The sequence below is a fragment of the Giraffa tippelskirchi genome, chromosome 8 (assembly GCF_054371585.1).
Source record: "Giraffa tippelskirchi isolate mGirTip1 chromosome 8, T2T-mGirTip1v1.2.pri, whole genome shotgun sequence".
Classification (NCBI taxonomy): domain Eukaryota; kingdom Metazoa; phylum Chordata; class Mammalia; order Artiodactyla; family Giraffidae; genus Giraffa; species Giraffa tippelskirchi.
This window is the reverse complement of record NC_137282.1, coordinates 25,157,694-25,181,166: the sequence shown is the minus strand read 5'-3', so window position 1 is coordinate 25,181,166 and position 23,473 is coordinate 25,157,694. Positions and strand designations below refer to the sequence as shown.

Here is a 23,473-nt window from a genome sequence, read left to right as displayed (position 1 = left end):
CCCTCTTAGACTGTTGGTGGGAATGCAAACTATTACAGCCACTATGGAGAACAGTGCAGAGATTTCTTAAAAAACTGGAAATAGAACTGCCATATGACCCAGTAATCCCACTGCTGAGCATATACACTGAGGAAACCAGAACTGAAAGAGACACGTGTACCCCAATGTTCATCACAGCACTGTTTATAATAGCCAGGACATGGAAGCAACTCAGATGTCCATCAGCAGACGAATGGATAAGAAAGCTGTGGTACATATACACAATGGAATATTACTCAGCCATTGGAAAGAATACATTTGAATCAGTACTAATGAGGTAGATGAAACTGGAGCCTGTTATACAGAGTGAAGTAAGTCAGAAAGAAAAACACCAATACAGTATACTAACACTTATATATGGAATTTAGAAAGATGGTAACGATGACCCTCTATGCAAGACAGCAAAAGAGACACAGATGTATAGAACAGTTTTTTGGACTCTGTGGGAAAAGGCGAGGGTGGGATGATTTGAGAGAATAGCACTGAAACATGTATATTATCATATGTGAACTAGATTGTCAGTCCAGGTTTGATGCATGAGACAGAGTGCTCAGGGCTGGTGCACTGAGCTGATCCTGAGGCATGGGATGGGGAGGGAGGTGGGAAGCGGGTTCAGGATGGGGAACACATGTGCACCCATGGCTGATTCATGTCAATGTATGGCAAAAACTACTACAATATTGTAAAGTAATTAGCCTCCAATTGAAACAAATAAATTTTTAAAAAATTGGGAAAGAAGTACGTCACGGCTGTATATTGTCACCCTGCTTATTTAACTTCTATGCAGAATACATCATGAGAAATGTTGGGCTGGATGAAGCACAAGCTGGAATCAAGATTGCTGGGAGAAATATCAATAACCTCAGATATGCAGATGACACCACCCTTATGGCAGAAAGTGAAGAGGAACTGAAGAGCCTCTTGATGAAAGTGAAAGAGGAGACTGAAAAAGTTGGCTTAAAACTCAACATTCAGAAAACTAAGATTATGGCATCCGGTCCCATCACTTCATGGAAAATAGATGAAGAAACAATGGAAATATTGAGAGACTTTATTTTTGGGGTGCTCCAAAATCACTGCAGATGGTGACTGCAGCCAGGAAATCAAAAGACACTTGCTTCTTGGAAGAAAAGCTATGACCAACCTAGACAGCATATTAAAAAGCAGAGACATTACTTTGCCAACAAAGGTCTGTCTAGTTAAAGCTATGGTTTTTCCAATAGTCAAGTATGGATGTGAGAGTTGGACTATAAAGAAAGCTGAGTGCCGAAGAATTGATGCTTTTGAACTGTGGTGTTGGAGAAGACCCTTGAGAGTCCTTTGGATAGCAAGGAGATCCAACCAGTCCATCCTAAAGGAAATCAATCCTGAATATTTATTGGATGAACTGATGCTGAAGCTGAAACTCCAATACTTTGGCCAGCTGATGCAAAGAACTGACTCATTGGAAAAGACCCTGATGCTGGGAAAGATTGAAAGTGGGCAGAGAAGGGGACAACAGAGGATGAGATGGTTGGATGGCATCACCAACTCAATGGACATGAGTTTGAGTAAGCTCCAGGAGTTGGTGATGGACAGGGAGGCCTAGTGTACTGCAGTCCATGGGTCTCAAAGAGTCAGACACGACTGAGCGACTGAACTGAACTACCAAAAATTTGTAGACACGTGGTAAATTCACAACAGCAGTTAATGAATATTTGGGAGAGATTTTTTTGAGCAAATATTCTGTTGCCCCTCAATATTTCAGCCATTCATTTTAGCTTTCATCCATGAATCTTGTCTGCAGCAATTATTACTGAGGCATGCTAGCGGTGTTTTCTCCATTTCCCTCATTCTTTCTATATTTACTACTTGGAATTTTTCTGTAATGAAGACTTGTCACTTTTCTACCACTTAAATATTCATTCAATCATTTATTTCTATATCAATATGAATTTATGAATATTGTATTGTTCAGATTGTAATTCAGTACTATTTATTATTTATTTTAATTGCTTCAATTGTTCAGCTCTGGATACCAGTAACTCTTTGAATTCAGCTCCTATGTTCCTTTGACATGCCCTACTTATCATTTTTTCCTTTACTTTCACCACAAAAATGTTCCAGGCTCATGAATTTCCCTGCCCTAGCTCTAGAATCAGCCATTTCTCTAGGGGTTCCAGTTTCAGAGAGGGGCAATTTTTACAGTCAATTTTCAAGTGTTATAATATGTAATTCCTACATTATGTCTATGCTATAATTAATGCTATAAGGAACTATGGTGGTGGTGCTTTAGTCGCTAAGTCGCATCCGACTCTTGTGACCCCATGGACTGTAGTCTGCCAGGCTCCTCTGTCCATGGGATTCTCCAGACAAGAATACTGGAGTGGGTTGCCATTTCCTTCTCCAGGGGATTTTCCCAACCCAGGAATCAAACACAGGTTCCTGCATTGCAGGCAGATTCTTTACCAACTGAGCTAGGAGGGAAGCCCATAATGAACTATAGATTTTCTATAATTAAAGCATGTATATTATGGTACTCAGAGTAATAGACTGTGTTAAAATAGAAACTGGATCCAACAAAAATATTTCAACCTTTATTCTGTTCTAGCACTTACTACTTCATCAATATAAGCCCTAAAGACAATAAAATTCCATGATTCTACAATGAAAAGACAAAAGGCAAAAGATGTTCCTATGAGGAACTTTTCCATGGGCCATAAAATTGTTTAGTGTTGCTAAAAATTTATTTAACCTGTAGTTGACCTCCATGTCTCTTTCCTAACCCTCCCCTAGTTTAGCCCTATTCCTTCCATTTTATTAACAATTTTGAATAAAATGTTGTTTATTTTGCTATACTAAATTAAAAGAATCTGTTCCCAGGTGCCGCAGTGGTAAAGAATCTGCCTGCCAAGCAGGAGATGCAGGTTTGACCCCCAGGTCAGGAAGATACCCTGGAGAAGGAAATGGCAAAACCCTTTCCAGTATTCTTGCTGGGAAATCCCATGGACACAGGAGCCTGGCGTTCTATAGTCCATGGGGTCACAGAAGTGTTGGACACAGCTGAGCAACTAAACAACAACTACAACAATACTAAATTACTATACTAATAAGGTAATAAAAATATAGAACAATGAATTTTGCTAGCTAATAAAATCAGTGTCTTCTTGACATTACCCTAATATGATCTGTGTGTGTGTTAGTCACTGAGTTAGTCACTCAGTTCGTGTCTGACTCTTTGCAACCCCATGGACTGTAGCCCGCCAGGCTCCTCTCTCCATGGAATTCTCCAGGCAGGAATACTGGAGTGGGTTGCCATTTCCTCCTCCAGGGGATCATCCTAACCCTGAGATCGAACCCCAGTCTCCCACGTTACAGGCTAATTCTTTACTGTTTGAGCCACCAGGGAATCTGCTGCTGGCTAAATCACTGTTCACCAAACAGTTTAAAACTAGAGCAGTAGTGCTTGACAGAAAGGGTTTCCTCCCCATGAGGGGACATTTGGCAATATCCAAGACATTCTTCATTATGACAACTGGAAGGGATGCTACTGACATCTATTGGTTAGAGTCCTGGAATGTTGCTCAACACCCTACCATGCACAAGAGCCCTCCACAACAAAAAAAATAGCTGGCCCAAAGTACAACAGTGCTAAGGTTGAGAAATCCTGCTCTAAAGGAACTTTCAGTTTTCAAATTGGTTACCAGATATTTTCCTCCCAAACTCTTAAAGAAAACATTGGTAAATGTCAAGGACTATCTGTACTAAAAGACTGAGTCCAATAAAGGATTCTCTGGAAGAACCAGATGCTAGATATAACTGAGGCTGCATAACACCAAGAAAGCAAAGATGGAGTTAAAAGTTCAGGATGTACCTTAGCTCATTCCATTTTGAACAAGTTATTTATCTGACTCAGCCAAGGATCAAATGAATTAGAAAAATAAACGGTTACCTATGTGGATTATCCGTGAGCTTGCACTTTAAATCAAAGCAATAATGGTTTCCCACTAATTAGACAGAATTCTAGTGTGACATAGGCAAGAGAATCTGGGGCCAAGAGAAAACAAGAAGTGTGGTCAAGGCTTCATCTCTTGCTGACTGTGAAACTCAGGGCAAATCATGTAGTTTTCCTGGGTGCCTGTCTCCTCATCTCGAAACTTTCCTATCAAAGTTGATAATAAATGTGATTACAAACACCCACCTTATCTACATCACAGGGTCATGTGAGAATCAAATTTTTTAAATTGGGTTAAACATATACTATTTAAATGAGCTTTATCTGTTTCTTTCTACCTTTTTCTTTTTTTCTTTTTTAAATTATGAAAGTATGATAGCACATTTATAGGAGACTTGGAAATTACAAAATATACAGTTCCACTATATATGACAATTATTTTTAAGTAAATAAGATTTTTAGTTGGAGTTTCAATATCAAACTCTCAAAAATTAATAGAATGGATGGAAAAGTAGAAGGATATAGTAGAGCTGAAAAGCACTATAAATCAATTCAACATGGAGAATCAAATTTTTTTTAATGCACTTTTTCTTTACGTATTTGGGTACTGATATCTCCTCATAATATCTTTCTTACACTGTGCATAAGACTTTGAAAAGAATAATGCCTTCGGAATGCCAATGAAAAATAGATTCCTAGAGGGAGTAGGTTGAGCATTTTCACAGAGACATTACAATTGACTCATTTCTTTTCCTCACCAAGTATCCCATTAGAGTGTGAAAATACATTGAAAAACAGTATCACAGACAAACCACAAACTGGGAGAAAACATTTGCAAAACACATTTCTGAAAACAGGACTTATATCTAAAATATAAAGAGAACTCTTACAATAGAACAATAAGAAAACAAGCAACCCAATTCTAAAGTGTGGAAAGATCTAAACATATCTCTCTAAAGAAACTATACAGGTATCAAATGCTGTGCTGTGTAGTCACTCAGTTATGTCCAACTCTTTGTGACCTCATGGACTACAGCCCACCAGGCTCCTCTGTCCATGGGGTTCTCCAGGCAAGAATACTGGAGTGGGTTATCATTCCCTTCTCCATGGGATCTTCCCAGCCCAGGGACTGAACCCAGGTCTCCTGCATTGCAGGTGGATTCTTTACCATCTGAGCCACCAGGGAAGCCCACAGATACCAAATAAGTATGTGAAAAAATATTGTCAACATCACATGTCATTAGAGAATTACAAATTAAAACAGTGAAAAACAAACTAAAAGAGCTACATACCTATTAGAATGGGTAAGTATTTAAAACTTAAAATACCAATTGCTGGAAAAAACATGCAAAAATGTACAAGCACTCTCGTTCATTGCTGGTGGAAATGCAAAATGGATATTCCACTTTGGAAGAAAACTTGTCAGTTTCTTACAAAGCTAAACATAGTCTCACCATATGATCCAGCAATCACACTTCTAGATATTTACCCAACTGGTTTGAAAACTTAAGTCCTCACAAAAATCTGCATGAAAATGTTTATTCAGTATATTCATAATTTCCAAAATTAGAAGCAAAGATGTCCTTCAATATGTGAATGAACAAACTGTGGTATACTTACACAAGAAAATATTATTCCATATAAAAAGAAATGAGCTATCAACATACCCCATGATACAGATGAACATTAAATGCATATTGCTAAGTAGAACAAACCAATATGAAAAAGCTACATATTGTGTGTGTGTGTTAGTCACTCAGTCATGTCCAACTCTTTGCGACCTGTGAACTATAACCCGCCAGGCTCCAGGTTCCTCTGACCTTGGAAATCTCCGGGCAAGAACACTGGAGTGGATTACCATTCCCTTTTCCAGGGGATCTTCCCAACCCAGGAATCAAACGCAGGTCTCCTTCATTGCAGGCAGATTCTTTACCATCTGAGCCACCAGAAGAAGCAAAGAAGCAAAACTATAGCTTTGCTTAGTGAAGTGAAAACAACAGTAAAAAGATCAGTGGTAACCATGAGTTTGGGAAGGTTGAATAGGCGAATCAGAGAGGACAGTTTTAAGTCAGTGAAACTATTCTGATATGGTAACGGCGGATACATGATATTTTGCATTTGTAAAACCATAGAATTTTACCCAATGGCTCAGCAGGCAAAGAATCCGCCTCCAATGCAGGAGACCTAGGAGATGGGGGTTTGATCCCGGGTCAGGAAGATGCCCTGGAGAAGGAAATGGCAACCCACTCCAGTATTCTTGCCTGAAAAATCCCATGGGCAGAGGAGCCTGGCGGGCTACAGTCTAAAGGGTCGCAAAGAGTCAGACACGGCTTAGCAGAGCAGCAAAATAGAGCACAGAATTTTATAGAACAAAGAGTAAGCCTTAATGTACGCAAAGATTTTAAATCACTCAGGAGGTTGGGGGTCCACTAATGGTATGCAATCCATGACAAAAGAATCTAAATGTAATGTAAGTATATGTAACAACCTCATGGAAATGGAGGGGGAGAAACAGTTACTCCTTAAGAGTGGGCTGTACAAGATAACTTCTTTCCAAAGAATACACTATGGAAAGAGAGAAAAGAAGACTAAGAACGCCTGACAAATACTATCTTAGCCAGATGATCAAGGTCAACATCAACAGTGATGTCACATTGACAGTATGTACTCTTGATATAATATGGAAACTATAGCACTTTACCTCTAGTGTTCTCCTGCCCCAAACCCTTAATCTCAGTTTAATCATGAGAGAAATTCCAGGAGAGGGGCATCCTACAGTATACCTGATCAGTCTTCCTCAAACTTTCAAAGTCATGCATAGCAAAGAAAGCCTAAGAAATAGCCAAGAGGTGACTAAAGAGACTTGGCAACTAAGTGTCAAGTGTAACGTAATGTGTACAACTAAGAGTAATATGGTGTTCTACATGAGATCCTGGAACAGACAAATGACATTCAGTGGAAACTAACTAAATGTAAGTAAAATATGGACTTAGTTAATGATAATGTATCAATACTGGTTCATTAACTATAATAGAAGCACCACAATAATGTAATAGAATAATATATGATATTAATGATAGGGGACATGGTGAGGAGTGTATGTATGTAAACTCTTTGTACTCTAACTTCACAATATTCTTGTAAATATAAACTATGAAGTTGTTATAAAAATAATCACTGCAAAACATCATTAGAGAGAGCAATAATGTATTAAACTGTAATTGAACTTCTTCACAAGCATTTGGTTTTACTAACCAAAGATGAGACCAGAAGACTAATTTTAAATTTGCTCAGTAGTCTACCCTGGGGCAGCCATCATTCATCATCAGCCATTTATAAAAGTTAATAGAAAGATGTCAGTGTTTAAGTACATACCAGAACACATATCAGAATGAGATTCACAGACAGTAAAGATGGAATGAGCTGGAAAATCTTTCCTTTCATATAAAAAAGGAGCCTGATTTTTATTTCCTGTGCGTGCATGCTAAGTCACTTCAGTCGTGCCCAACTCTTTGCAAAGCTATGGACTGTAGCCCACCAGGCTCCTCTGTCCATGGGATTCTCCAGGCAAGAATACTGGAGTGGGTTGCTGTGCCCTCCTCCAGGGGATCTTTTCGATCCAGGGATTGAACCCACATCTCTTATGTCTCCTTTGTTGGCAGGCAGGCTCTTTACCACTGGTGCCACCTGTGAAGATCCTTTTTTTTTTCCTGCTTCCCTAATAAGGGCACAGGATGAAGGATCTCCACTCAGACCATTGAGTAAGAGTCACAAGGAATTTCTGGTGCAAACAGAGATCAGCCAGCACCTTTCCTCCCAGAACACTGGACCCCTGGTGAAGCATGTGAACATCCCCTTTCCCATTCCAGTACCAGGTAATCTACTGGATATTCCAAAATACATGTTCAGAAACTTCATTAGAACAGTAGAGTAAAAGAATTTTTTACATGTAAATTATTAAACTTAGAGTGAGGCTGTCTAGGGCCACTTGCTAGAAAGGATAGTAGGTTTACCTACCATCCTTCCCTCTCTCTCTATTCCAATTTACTCATATCGGCATCGACTTACTGGGGAAAAAAAATGAAACTAGTTGTCCATTTAGAATAGAGACCAGTTTGATTTTGCACCCAGGATCTATAAGTTGATACATTTCCTCTCCTAAGTTCCACCTCAGAACACACCTTCCTGACCCACCAGAATTTCCCCCTCATCAAAGAACAAGTTCCTTACTGCTAGAAAATCACTAGAGATGCTATTTTCAGCCTAATTTTGAATGCTGCAATGTACTTGAAACAAACTACTTCCATATAAGAAGGAAAGGTCATAAAGGCACTGATTATACAGCAAGTCTTGGAAACATCTAGAATAGTGAACAAAAAAGCTCATTCTACTATTCCTTTCACCCACAAACAGTCACATTAATACAAATGACGTACCATAAAAATATACAAAGATTCCGATTTAAAAAGTAAAAAGACAACATACAGAATGGTAAAAGTATTTTAAGCCACATGTCTGATAAGGGGTTAATATCCAAAATATGTAAAGAACTCATATAACTAACATCAAAAATAAAATAAAATAACCCAACTATAAAATGGGCAATGGACCTGAATAGACATTTCTCCAAAAAAGGTATAGATAAGTGTGACAGGCACATGAAAAGATCCTCATCACCCCTAGTCATTAAAGAAATGCAAATGTAAACCACAATGAGATATCACCTCATGTCCATTAAAATGGCCAACATCAAAGAGACAAATGATAACAAATGCCAGCATGGATGTGGAGAAAAGGGAATCTTTGTGCACTGCCGGTGGAATCGAACAGCCACTCTGGAAAACAACATGAAAGAAAGAGGAAAGTGAAGTCGCTCAGTCGTGTCCAACTCTTTGTGACCACATGGACTCCTCCATCAGTGGGATTTTCCAGGCAAGAATACTTGAGTGGGTTGCCATTTCCTTCTCCAGGGGATCTTCCCGACCCAGGGAACAAACCCGGGTCTCCCGCACTGCAGGCAGACTCTTTTCCATCTGAGCCGCAAGGGATCCCTCTGGAAAACAACAAGGGGTATCCTCAAAAAATTAACAGTAGAACTACCATATGATTCAGAAGTTCCACTTCTGGGGATATATTTAAAGAAATCAAAAGCACTAACTCAAAAAAATATTTGCACCCCCATATTCATAGCAGCGGGGCTTCCCTAGTAACTCAGCTGGTAAAGAATCCACCTCCAACGCAGGAGGCCCCAGTTCAATTCTTGGGTCAGGAAGATTCCCTGGAGAAGGGATAGGCTACCCACTCCAGTATTCATGGGCTTCCCTGGTGGCTCAGACAGTAAAGAATCTGCCTGCAATGTGGGAGATCTGGGTTCAATCCTTGGGTTGGGAAGATCTCCTGGAGGAGAGCATGGAAACCCATTCCAGTATTCTTTCCTAGAGAATCCCCATGGACAGAGGAGCTTGGCCAACTACAGTCCATGGGGTCGCAAAGAGTTGGGCACAACTGAAAGACTAAGCACAGCACATTCATAGCAGCATTATTTACAATAGCGAAGATTTGGAAACACCTTAAAGGTTAGTCAATGACTGTATAAAGAAGTTATGAGATATATATAATTCAGTCGCAGAAAATGAGGAAATACTCCATTTACAACAATAGCCTTGAAGGCCTTATGCTAAATGAAATAATGTGTATGTGTGTTGCTCAATCGTGTCTGACTCTTTGCAACCCCGTGGACTATAGCCTGCCAGGCTCTGTCCATGGAACTCTCCAGGCAAGAACACTGGAGCAGATTGCCATTCCCTTCTCCAGGGGTTATTTAGGACCTAGAAATCAAACCCACATCTCTTACACTTCAGGCAGATTCTTTACCATCTGAGTCACCGGGGATAATACAGAAAGACAAGTAACATACATTATCACTTAAATGTGGGATCTCAAAAAAAAAAACAACTCATAGATACAAAGATCAGATTTGTGATTATTAGAAGCAAAGTGGGAGTGGAAGAATTAAAGGAAATGTGTCAGAATACTCTCAATTATAAGATAAACAAGTCCTAGGAATCTAATGCACTACATGATGACTATAGCAGCTATAAGATTAAAGCTGTAAGATTTATAGGAAAGTTGTTAAGAGAGTAAATTTTAAGTTCTCCTATAAAGAGGGATTTTTTTCTTCTTTCTTTTCTTTTTATTGTTTCTGTATGAGAATATGAATGTTAACCTCCTGGGGTAATCATTTCACACTATATGTAAATCAAACCATCATGCTATATGTCTTAAATTTATATAGCAATGTGTGTTAACTATTTCTCAATAAAACTGGGGAGAAAAGCAACCACTAAAACTCAGTCTTTGGTGTTAATAGTTGGTCTCTGTGTGGTCCAAATTCAGTTTTACTTCTCTGGCACATAACTATACTCCCCTCACTTCACAACACTATTAGAAAGACTTCCATGTGTATACTCATTAAGCTCCTTGGGGTTGACATTGCAGAGGAAAAGGGATCATGAGAAGAGGACCCTGGGACACGGGGAGCATACTGAGGCAGCCCGAATGTTCTGCAGTTGGATCCTGACATCAGGTTATTGAAACTGAAGATGGAAAACCCATACTGAGTCATTCAATTCTCTCCCTTGAGGGCAGTAGATTATGCTGGACAGTATATTATTTAGCACTTTGTCCAGTTCTATTCTAAATAGTCCTTCCTTGGAGGCCACTCACTCAAACCTGGCAAAGATTTATTACAAATGAAAGGCTTTCTACTGGTTGGTCATTTCTTCCACAAAACACACATTCTCCCACTGAGATATTAAAAAATAAAACCTACCAAACAACATGAAAACAGTGTGATATTGTAGAAAGACTATGGAACTCAAAGTAAATTGGCCCAAAGTGGCCCCAGTTGCTCACTCAGCCTTGCCTGGACAACACCTTGCCGAGACTACTCTGCTGTCTGCTTTCTCCCTGGAAGGAGCAGCTACATCCAAGCTCAGTTTCCCAAGAACTGAGGTCTCATCCCCTCCCCCCATAGTCATGTCCTACAGACCCAAAATCTCCAGGTGCAGTTAATGTCCTCCAGCAACTCTTGTAAACAGCTGACGCCAGCCTCCAGACTGCTGGGCGCTCGAGTCTGATTAATCCTCATCTACAGGTTTGCTCTCAGTTTCATATTAGAAAGTCAAAAATAGATCACAAACAGGCTTCCCTGGTGGCTCAGATGGTAAAGAATCTGCATGCAGTGCAGGAGAGCTGGGTTTGATCCACGGGCTGGGAAGATCCCCTGGAGAAGGAGATGACAACCCACTCCAGTATTCTTGGCTGGAGAATCCCATGAACAGAGGAGCCTGGAGGGCTACAGTCCGTGGGGTCCCAAAGAGTCAGACATGATTGAACTGCTAACACTTTCACTTTTTGAGACCACAAACCCAAGCTGCTCATCAGCTCTAGTGCTTTCCCCATGGGGAAGAGGAGAGGAGAAAGGCTTCCCCAATAGGGCAGATTCTCTAAACCATGCCATGTCCTAACCTGGTACATGACAGAGAGTGACCCAGCTGGGACCCTCCTTTGAGCAAGGAAGATCTAGGACTTTGAGCCAAACACTGGGTGTTCTGATGCCTGTTAGCTATATGAGCTTCAGTTTCCTATCAACTGGAAATAAAAACTTGTCCTAGATCATAAGAGCTGGCGATAGTGTACCCTAAGTGCAGTGTTGTGGTTGGCATGTTGAAGAAACTCAGCAAATGGTAGCTACTGTTGTTGGTACAATTATCCTCAGTAAAAATGAACAGGTACCCTCTTGAGACATATGAATATTATTTTGTTAAATATGCAACCTAAAATGTGTGATATCTGGCTTATTACACAGAAATAAAACATGTTAGTCCATGGAATCACTGATAGTGATAAAGCACTGCTTACTGGTTACATAAGTGAGGAAGAAAATAAGTGTTCATCTTGCTCTATGCGCATGACAGTATCTCACCCTCTGCTGCCAAGATGACAAACCCAGACATGCATGGTGTTCTCCAAGGCATCAGCTCCCCAACCGTTCTCCACTTCTCTCTGAATCTGGGGTCTCAAAGGGTTTGATCTCTTGCAGTCACTTAACACTGCTCAGCAGGTTACACAGGAAATGTCAGTCACCCCTCAATGCTAAGTTTTAAATGCTATGGAGCTAGAAAATGTAAAACATGTGAGAGTGTGTGAGATGTGAAGGTGTGAAGTGAGTAAGAAAGTACAAGAGCGTGAACGTAACGTGACGTGTGTGTAATAACCCTGCAGACAAAATAAACGAGCACCTGGCCCCTTGCTAATCACAATTAAGACTCCACATGGAGCTCAGAGACATCCCAGCTTCGTTCCTACATCTCTTAGCTCTGCCCCCAGTCTCTATCTACAAAGCCACAACAGAGGAAAGACAACAAACAATCATGAGTTTAAACACCTTAAACTTGCATTGGATATTAAAGGCCTAAATTCATCTACCTCCATTTGCAGCATCTTATATGAATTAAAATAATCCAGCAATAGCACAGCCCAACAAGATGCTGCTTACTAGAGACATATGGAAAGGTGAAACAGAATGAATTGAGGGCTGAGTATAGTTTAACTAATCAAACTTACACCAAAGGAAAGCAGGTTTGGCAATATCGCTTCAGGCAACATAGTCTTAAAAGTATTTTAAGTTAAGAGAGCATTGTATTATGTTAAAGTTAAGCTAATACTAAAGACATAATATTTATAAAGTTTAATATGCCAACTAAAAGTGTCCCAAAATGTATCGAACAAAAATGTATAGATGCATGGCAGAATTTGATATTTTCAACCCATTTCTATCAATATATAACAGACTTCAAATTCAAAAATAGAACAAAATAAGGACCAAAAAATCATGTAATTAGTAAAATATGTAAAATAATATAACTAGTAAAATAATGTAACTAGTAATAACTAATAAAATAGGCCAATTTCTTCATCTCAAAAGTAGAGATATCACTCTACTTACCCTGTTAGAAACCCTGTCTGCGTGTGTGCTCAGTGGTGCCCAACTCTGCAATCCCACGGACTGTAGCCTGCCAGGCTTCTCTGTCCATGGAATTTTCCAGGGAAGAATACTGGAGTGGGTTGCCATTTCCTTCTCCAAAGGTTCTTCCAGACCCAGGGATCGAACCTGAATCTCCTGGGTCACCTGCATCAGCAGGCAGATTCTTTAGCACTGTACCATCTGGGAAGCCCTACATAACCTTGGTCCATATATAATCACCAAGTGTGAAAATAAAATTATCAGTCTATTTCAAGGAATTATTACGGCAAAAAGCTGCTAAAAATATGTACTCAAGTGAATCACTAGAATGCTAACTGATGTTGATGAACATGGTGACTAAACTGCTGCTTGCATGCTTTCCATGAGCCCCATAATTCAGATATTTGTGTTTTAACTTTTACAACCTCCTGAGCTGCAATAGTGATTTTATAGTTTGCTGTGGAGCTGCACCAAATCTATAAAATCTGTAAAAGCCCTCAAAATTCCACATATGTGGATTGTCACCAGCGCTAATAATTGCTTCTCACACTTGGCACCAAATTCTCCGACAAAGCAAAAGCAAATACACCACGTGCTAGAGAGAAATGAATGAAAAGTACCTACCAGGAGAATGAGCTAACACTCAGCACCTCCCAGGATTCTGCCTTTGAGTCTTTCTCAGACAGCTCAGCCTTTCAATTCCCCCATCAACACATTACATAGGCATCCTTTCAAAAATTATTGTCTGTATACCTGATGAATCTAGATACCAAAACGATTTCACCAGGAGGGCCAGACTCTTTCCAATGTCTGCTGTAAATGACAGAATCACGGAGCTCAAGTGAACCGTGGGCGTGCAAATCTCTTCAAATGCCAGAAACAGCAAGCCCTCTGAGTGTGTGGACAGGACCATAAAACTTACACAGCTGTTAACTTTTTCCCCAGAAAGCAAACTACTCAGAAGATTAGTAGCTGTTTCTCTTTGCTTCTACTTCTTGCTCGTCTTTTCTGGTTGACATTTGAAAACACAGGTCCTTCTACCCCATCTTGCTGCCACCATCCTTCCCCTCCAATGAAGCAGTTCACTGCGTGAATTAAGAGGGAGACATCTCGTCACCGGTCTGTTTCTATCCAGATGTGATCTGCCAGCATTAGCAGAGCTCAGGAAGTCAGGTTCACTACAAAGGTTATTTTGTGGATACTATTCTCCAACATACGTTGGAGGAATAAAGTGTGTGTGTGTGTGTTTTAAGTAGGCTAGTTAAGAACCCCAGTATTCCACAAACCTCTCTAATGACAAAGTGTTGCCCTGTATGACACAAAAGGGTTGACTTAAGAAATGCTTCAGAAAGCCAGTATTGCTTTTACTTGCTCTAGAATAAACTGTCAAAGAAATACAAACACATGTTCTCCACAAAGATGTACAAGTGAATGCCCATGAACACCAGCTTATGTGCCATGGCAACAGTTATTACAAGAGAGCAAAACATGCATCCAATTGAACCTCTGCACCTCCAAGCTTCTCCCCCTGAAAATGGTTCCCAAAGGGATAAAATTATCTCCTATAAAATCAATCTCAAAAAGTTACAGACAGGCACCAAAATGTCCTAGATTCCTTTAATTCATCATGAGATGATTCTTCCAATAAGATATTTACACAAGGACTTCCCTGGTGGTCCTGTGGTTAAGAATCTACTTGCTGATGCAAGGGACACAGGTTCGATCCCTGGTCTGGAAGGATCCCACATGCCACGGGGCAACTAAATCCTTGCGCCACCAACTACTGAGCCCGTGTGCTCTAGAGCCCGAGCTCCGCAACAAGTGAAGCCACCACAGTGAGAAGCCCACGCACCACAACAAAGCACCGCAACAACGGGTAGACCCTGCTTGCCACAACTAGAGAAAGCCCGTACGCCACAATGAAGACCCAGCACAGCCAAAAAAAAGTTATCTACAAAAATACTTTCATAACCTTTGAACTCTCAAATTTATCTAGTTCCCTTAATTACCTTATGAAAAACTTCTTAATAGTAGGTTCCTTGAAGGTTTCAAGGCATATGAATGAATACATGGATGAATATAAATTAATGTATGACCTCGCAGGTTCCAGTTCAAGATGGCAATGTTGGAGGATCCTGGGCAGCTACAAATGGAAGAATTTCCTCTAAGGGGGCGGTGGGGAAACTACAAGCTGTCTGTGCAGCCCCTAGCCATCTGGCAAATGAGAAAAGGCCCACGTTGAAGCCACTAGGAGAGGCTGGGATACCGTCTCATCCTAAACCCCACCCCCCAGCGCAGTGCAAAACCTGGAGCTTCTCCCCAGGCAGCCAAGTGCAAACCCCACATCACTCAGCCCAACTTCTAGGACCTGCACCTGAAAGATGAGCCCCCCAAACATCTAGCTTTGAAAGCCAACAGAGTTCAAGTCCACAAGACCCGCAAGGCTAAAACAATTTGAGAAACAACTCTTAAAAGGCTCGAGGGCTGGGGCTCACCTACCCAGAGCTCAGTGCAGAAGCGGCCCATCCTGAGCTGTCCAGACTTGACCTGAATGAGCCTCATGTGCCAATCCTCATGCATCAGCCTGAGGGGTGAGAGCGTCTAATTGAGCATGCGTCTGCAGGCCTGCTGCCCAAGAGGCATCACCTTTTGCTTTTCCTGCAGGTGCTATTAATTTTCTCCCTCTTTGCTGATTCCCATGTGTGGGTGCATCTGTACATGCTCCCTGCCTTACCCCAGCCAACAGGACCCTCTCCACGCTCTCCCTCTGCCACACTCCAGAGTACAGTATAGCCCAGAGGGGGTTTTCACCTGCCTCTGGTACCCGGGGTCTTGTGGCTGCTGCCTGGAGGGCGCCCTTTGATCTCCTGGCTCTGGAGCCCAGGGAGGCCTGTGTTCTTGGTTGCCACAGATTTGTAACTATCGGAGAGACAGTTGTGGGCCGGCTACCACCCCAGGGCACTGCACAGACCGCAGACTGAAACACACCCCCAGTCTTTCTGTGAAAGAGGCCAGTTGCTCTTCTTGGAGCTTTGGCCTGAGGGGCAGGCTTCAGGTTTGGCACCCATCTTAAGGCTTGGGCTTCCCTGGTGGCTCAGTGGTAAAGAATCTGCCTGCCAATGCAATGCAAGAGATACGGGTTTGATCCCTAGGTTGGGAAGATCCCCTGAAGGAGGGCATGGCAACCCATTCCAGTATACTTGCCTGGAGAATCCCATGGACAGAGGAGCCTGGAGGGATACTGTCAATGAGGTCTCAAAAGAGTCAGACATGACTTAGGGACTAAACAACAACACACAGCAGAGAGGCCTACAGAGGCGCTCTTAGACCATGAGGGCCAGTTGGCCCCATTTCTGTTCTCTCCCGTGGCCTCACTAAGCTCACCTGTATCTCCCAGAAAGGAGCTTGATATACCTGTCTGCTTTTTTTAACAGTCACCCAGAGGATACCTCCAGATTGTCTGACTTCAGTGGCCAGTGGGGATTAAGCACGCAGTCCCACTGGACTGAATACATTTGCATACTTTAAAAGTTGTTGCCTGAGGGTCTAGCTGGTTCCAGATGGATTCAGATTCCAATCAATCTGACTCTAGGTGCTGCCTGAAAGCCTCCCCTTTGGGACACTTAACAGGTCTTGGCACACCCTCATTTCCTAGGAGCTATTAAAAATAAGACAGGCTGCTTGGGAAATCACAAAGATTTGAGAGACGGCTGAGTGCTAGGGCAGGGATGAAACGTAAGATTCATCTCCCACATGAGACCACTCCTTCAAGATTCTGGAGAGGTGGCTGTTTTATCTAATACACAGAAACCAACACAGAGAGTTAAGCAAAATGTAGAAACAAAGGACTCATTCCAAATGAAAGAACAAGATAAAACCTCAGGGAAAATCCTTAATGAAATGCAGAAGGATAATCTACACAACAGAGTGTTCAAAGTAATGGTCATTGAGATGTTTGCTGAACTTAGGGGAGCAACGGACAAACACAGTGAGAACTTCAACAAAGAGAAAATATAACTACCAAATGGGTGTCGCAGAACCGAAGAATACTACAGCTGAACAGAAAAATAAATCTGTTCCTGTTCAGAATCTCAGAAAAATGGGATGACATGATGAAAAATTCAATGTCTGGAGGTCAGTAGACCCAATTCTACAGCCTGATCATCAGTTGCTTCTGAGGACACAGGCAAGTTAGAACCTGACTCTGTTGGTCAACTGAGTTTTAAACCAGCTATTATCTTGGGTGCTTTCAACTTGCTACCAGATGGTTCCTAAGACCCTGTCTGTAGTTCGTAAAAGTAAATAGAAAAGCAGGCTAAAGACACACAACAAAATGGTCAACCAGGACAGAAGACCATGCTTTTGTTTGCCGACTGTCTCTACCTTCTTCCTTCCATGTGTCAGGATGCTTAGAAGAATTAGAGGCAGAAAAACATGTTCACGGTCTACTTCTCCTCTCCTTCAACAAACGAAAAGCTGTAGGTTGTCTTTTATCACATCCAGTATTCAGAAATTTATGTGCTGATGTCAAGGCACTGTGTAAGGAAGCATAACCCACTGAATCCAATGACAGCCCACACCTGTTCCACTGACCTTCTAGCTCATCCTCCTCAGGTACAGACCATTAACTTGACACTATAATTTATTTGCCTATGAGAGTATCTCAGACATCCCAGATCACGGACATGAAGCATGCTGCAAAGAGCACACTGGCCATGAACTCCTAAGACATCCTAGATACATAATGGATGGGCTGGACTGTTATGACTGTGGGAAATAAAGGGCTTGGCCTGTGCTGGGAAGGCAGACAGGAGTTGTAACTGCCAGCTGGCATAACCAACTTTGTCACAGGCCCCAAAGGGGAAGGTTTGATCCTGCCTCATTCTAGATCTTAGTTTGTTAAATTTCTCCAAGGAGTCCCAGGGGAGTTTTAGCCTGCGGGAAAAAGACATGAAGTGAATTCTTTTTCAGAAAGCTAATCTGAAGCACAATTATGGTCATTTGTTTAGCCCAGGAGAAGAGTTTATTGAGAATTACTTCGGCACCAGGATAGATGTGGCTTCAGATGATAACTGTGACTTCACTGCTATTTCCACTTGGGCAGCCAATTCTGACATTTCCATCCATTAGTGGGAAGCACAACTTATCTTTTATGTCAAAGGTTGGGTTACAACACAGAGGTGGTTAGACATTTCCCAAGTCTGTGAGATGGTCCCCCAGGGGCACCTAAACTCCTGGAGCCAACTTTGAGCTTAATACCTCTGCTTTTCACAGGGTTGGATGTGTGTGTGTGTGTGTGTGTGTGTGTATTTCTGTGTGTCTGACTCTTTGCAACCCCATGGTGTAGCCCACTGGGCTCCTCTATTCCTGGAATTTTCCAGACAAGAATACTGGAGTAGGTTGCCATTCCCTTCTCCATGGGATCTTCCTAACCCAGGGATAGAACCTGGGTCTCTCGCATTATAGGCAGATTCTTTACCATCTGAGCAACCAGGGAAACCCTTTCACGAGGTTGCTAGTCCTCAAAACTCACCAACTCTAGGAACTTCTGTGGTGGGCTAGTAGTGAGGAGTCAATGCAGGGGACACAGTTTCAATCTCTCCCTGGTCCAGGAAGCTCTCACATGCCTCAGGGCAACTAAACTTGTGTGCCACAACTATTGAGTCTGCACTGCTAGAGCCAGTGCTCCACAGCAAGAGAAGCCACTGCAATGAGAAGCCCATGCAATAACTAGAGAGTAGTCCCCACTTGCCACAACTAGAGAAAGCCCATGTGCAGCCACAAAGACCCGGTGAAGTCAAAAAAATTCACCAACTTTAGCAATCCCACCCCGACAAGAAATACTGCCTGACAAAAAATAACACCATCATGATTTTGCTGCATAATTGCAATTCATCTTCACATTATTGTGATTTAAATTGTTTGATAGTACAGCCTTATTTTGACTTATAACTTAGACAAATTCTTAATAAATTCTACTGTTATTTCAGCTCAAATTAACATATTTTTTAAAGCTAGGATAAATTGTATCAAGTATCAAATAACACCTTTCTTGAGACTGACATGAATAATCACATTTCCATTTCATCCCACATCTTCAGACATCACTAGGGCATGCAAACATCTTAAAACAATAACATTTTACTGGAGACAATGGTACTGATATTGTATGGGGGGATTACACGTGATTTTTATCTTATTCTTTTTGCTTTTCTATATCTTCCCAATTTTCTAGACTATTAAGACAATTTATTAAAATTTCAACAACACTTGAACACGTATACATTTAATAATGTGAAACATCTGTAATTATGTGGGACATTCTAAAACAGATGAAAGTCCTGACTGATGCTGCATTTCTATTCTATACATCAAAACATTCACCAGTACACTTGAGATCTTCTCAAGGGACAGTTAAGTAAGGAAGTTTTATTCACTAATTACAACAAGAAAAACTGAATTATGGAACAGTTGATGATTTGCCTGAGATGCCCACACACCCTCAGAGGCTCCTGGGAAAACACCATCCTCGACCCCCTCCCACCATTTTCACTACTTCATGTTAGAGAGGCATGGTATGGAACCACACTGCAAGTCTTGACTTCTCCACCCACTAATTTTCCTTTCTTTTTCTTCTTAATATATTGAAGTTCGCCTTCAATATAAAAATCATCCAACCAATGGAAAGATTTTTAAAAGCTCTGTTACAAAAAGAGTTTCTGCTTTTGTTCCCCGGGACACCAAATAATGATTCTGACTAATATTTTCAGTGAGTTGGCAACTGGCTTGACGTGTTTCCAAATTGACTTTTTTTTTATCCTTTAGTGTCATGTAGAAACAACTTTAATCTAAAAGTCATCAGCAACTAAATGTAATTTTATCGATTTAGCTGCACAGGAAACCCAAAAGTTGACAGACTGATGGAAAAGCTTCATACATTTGTATAAGAATAGATAACATTTAGCAGCATTTTGTATGTGCCAAGTAGTATTCTTGGCACTTTACATGTATTAACTCATTTAATCCCTGGAATAACCCTAGGGAGAAGGCAATATTATTATCCTCATTTTCAAGAAGAAGAAACTGAGACACAGAGCAATTAAATAACAGCTAATAAGTAAAGAAGCGAAGATTTTATCCGAGGCAGTCTTGGTCTGACCTGCACTCAATCACTGAACTAGAACCACATCATCACTCTGTAAACAGTGCACTGGTTTATTCATCATGTCAGGCTTTCTAAAGCGAATCAAAACCATGCGCCCTGGTGTCACACAGACACCAGTGTCCATGTCCAGTCTTCCACTTACTACCTGAGTGCTGTGCTGTGCTTAATCACTCAGTCATGTCCAACTCTTTGCAACCCCATGGACTGTAGCCCTCCAGGCTCCTCTGTCCATGGGGATTCTTCAGGCAAGAATACTGGAGTGCGTTGCCATGCCCTCCTCCAGGGGATCTTCCCAACCCAGGGATTGAACCCAGGTCTCCCACACTGCAGGCAGAGTTTTACCATCTGAGCTACCAAGAACGCCAACCTGTAAATGGCATTTAAGCCTTTTAATGGCTTAAACATTAATATACCTTTAAGCCTCCTGTAAATGGTACTTATTAGGATTATATTTACTCTCTAATATACAGTTTTTCCCAGGTGGCTCAGTGGTAAAGAACCTGCCTGCCAATACAGGAGATGCAGGAAACACAGATTCAATCCTTGGGTCAGGAAGATCCTCTGGAGGAGGAAATGGCAACCCACTCCAGTATTCTTACCTGAAAAATCCCATGGACAGAGGAGCCTGGTGTGCTAAAGTCCATGGGGTCGCAAAGACTCTGACATAACTGAGTGCCTAAGCACAATATGCAGTTATCCTCAAAGGTAGTAGCATGCATTTAGAATCTTCACAGTTAAATGATAAATTTACACAGAGAAAGGCTGATTCCCTTGTTTCAGAACTGAAGATGAGTCAAAAAGCCAAGATTCAGCTGTAGTTGGAAAGTTTTGCAGATCTTAAGTGAGTAGCACTTTCATCTAGTTGCTCTTTTGTTTCACAGTCTTGGAGTGTTTTTAAGCTCTTCTTTGCTGCCAAAAGGCAGAAACACAAACAATGCACCGCTTGTAATCCTTGCCTCAAGAGATCTGTGAACAAAGTGAAGAAACAAAGATTTGGCAAGAAGGACTGTGCTGGACCAGCTCAATACTACACTGTTTCTTGGAGTGGGGGAAAAAAAGAGTAATTTCTTCCAAGAGAACAGCCAATACATATTACTCTATTGAAAGTACTTAAACATACAAAATAGAGATGGAACATAAAAAAACAGCAAATTGCTATAAGAAAAGGCTGAACTCCTATGAGAAAAAGATGCTCTAGTTTAGTTTTATACCTGGAGAATAGAGATTAATGTTGACAGTGAATGTATAGCACAGGGCCTAACATATAATAGGTAAGGAGGTTAATTAATATTTACTTAATGTGCAATAGAAGAACATGCAAAGAATTTTCTACGTGGCACCCAAAATCTGCTTAAAGAAAGGCAACTATTTGCCTACATTCACTGCTGAATGACTCTTGGTCATTCAGGTATGACCTAAATCAAATCCTTTGATTATACAGTAGAAGTGACAAATAGATTCAAGGGATTAGATCTAATAGAGTGCCTGAAGAACTATGGATGGATGCAGGTTTGTGACATTGTATAGGAAGTGGTGATCAAAACCATCCCCAAGAAAAGAAATGCAAAAAGGCAAAATAGTTGTCTGAGGAGGACTTACAAACAGCTGAGAAAAGAAGAGATGTGAAAAGCAAAGGAGAAAAGGAAAGCTATACCCATCTGAATGCAGAGTTCAAAAGAATAGCAAGAAGAGATAAGAAAGCCTTCCTCAGTGATCAATGCAATGAAATTGAGGGAAAAAAAACAGAATAAGAAAGACTAGAGATCTCTTTAAGAAAATTATAAATACTAAGGGAACATTTCATGTAAAGATGGGCACAATAAAGGATAGAAATGGTACGGACTTAATGGAAGCAGAAGATATTAAGAAGAGGCGGCAGGAATACACAGAAGAACTATACAAAGTCTTAATGACCTGGGTAACCACGATGGTGTGATCACTCACCTAGAGTCAGACATCCTGGAGAGTGAGTGGGCCTTAGGAATCATTACTATGAACAAAGCTAGTAGCTGAGCTATTTTGAATCCTAAAAGATGATGATGTGAAAGTCCTGCACTAAATATGCCAGCAAATTTGAAAAACTCAGCAGTGGGCACAGAACTGGAAAAGGCCACTTTTCATTCCAATCCCAAAGATGAATAATGTCAAAGAATGTTCAAAATACCACACAATGACACTCATTTCACATGCTAGCAAGGTAATGCTCAAAATCCTTCAAGCTAGGCTTCAACAGTACATGAACCATGAACTTCCAGATATTCAAGCTGGATTTAGAAAAGGTAGAGGAACCAAAGATCAAATCTCCAACATCCACTGGATCATCAAAAGAGCAAGAAGAGTTCCAGAAAAACGTCTACTTTTGCTTTATTGACTACGCCAACGCCTTTGACTGTGTGGATCACAACAAACTGTGGAAAATTGTTAAACAGATGGGAATACCAGACTACCTGACCTGCCTCCTGAGAAATCTGTATGCAGGTCAGGAAGCAACAGTTAGAACTGGACATGGAACAACAGACTGGTTCAAAATTGGGAAAGGAGCACGTCAAGGCTGTATATTGTCATCCTGCTTATGTAACTTCTATGCAGAGTACATCACGTGAAATGCCAAGCTGGAGAAGCACAAGCTGGAATCAACATTGCCGGGAGAAATATCAATAACCTCAGATATGCAGATGACACCACCCTTATGACAGAAAGTGAAGAAGAACTAAAGAGTTTCTTGGTGAAAGTGAAAGAGGAGACTGAAAAAGTTGGCTTAAAACTGAACATTCAGAAAACTAAGATCATGGCATTCAGTCCCATCACTTCATGTTAGTTTGGAATATACTATGAAGCAAAGTATTAGTCACTCAGTCGTGTCCAACTCTTTGTGACCCCATGGACTGTAGCCAACAAGGCTCCTCTGTCCATGGGATTCTCCAGGCAAGAATACTGGAGTGGATTTCCATGCCCTTCTCCAGGGGACCTTCCCAACCTAGGGATCAAACCTGGGTCTCATGCATTGCAGGCAGATTCTTTACCAAGTGAGCCACCAGAGAAGCCTGGAATATACTATAAACACAGAATAAGAAGTTATGTTTGACCTAAAGGAGCTTACAGTAAGTGGAAATAAGGGAGGGGTAAAACTATCAGTAATAATGGAAAACAGCAATACATGCAATCACTGAGACTATAAAAGCCCCAAAATGAGAAATTTAAATCCAGTCAAGTGGACAAGACTTCCTAGAAGAAGTAACACTGAACAATTACAGTTAGGAGTGTCCATAATAAGTCAAAATGTATGCCTGAAAGTATACCAAACTTT

General features: G+C 41.1%; 1 long non-coding RNA gene across 10 annotated transcripts in view; it reads right to left on the bottom strand.

Moving 5' to 3' along the window:
• The window catches only part of LOC145518087 (uncharacterized), an 854,536-nt gene that overhangs the window by 671,164 nt on the left and 159,899 nt on the right, over positions 1 to 23,473 (bottom strand). Inside the window, exon 3 of one of the 10 annotated variants that reach the window (XR_014062602.1) lies at positions 8,422 to 9,026. The exons of the other annotated variants lie outside the window; for them this stretch is intronic. This is a non-coding gene — a long non-coding RNA (uncharacterized LOC145518087). Of the gene's footprint in view, positions 1 to 8,421; positions 9,027 to 23,473 lie in introns of those variants that run through there. 10 annotated transcript variants of the gene reach the window in all.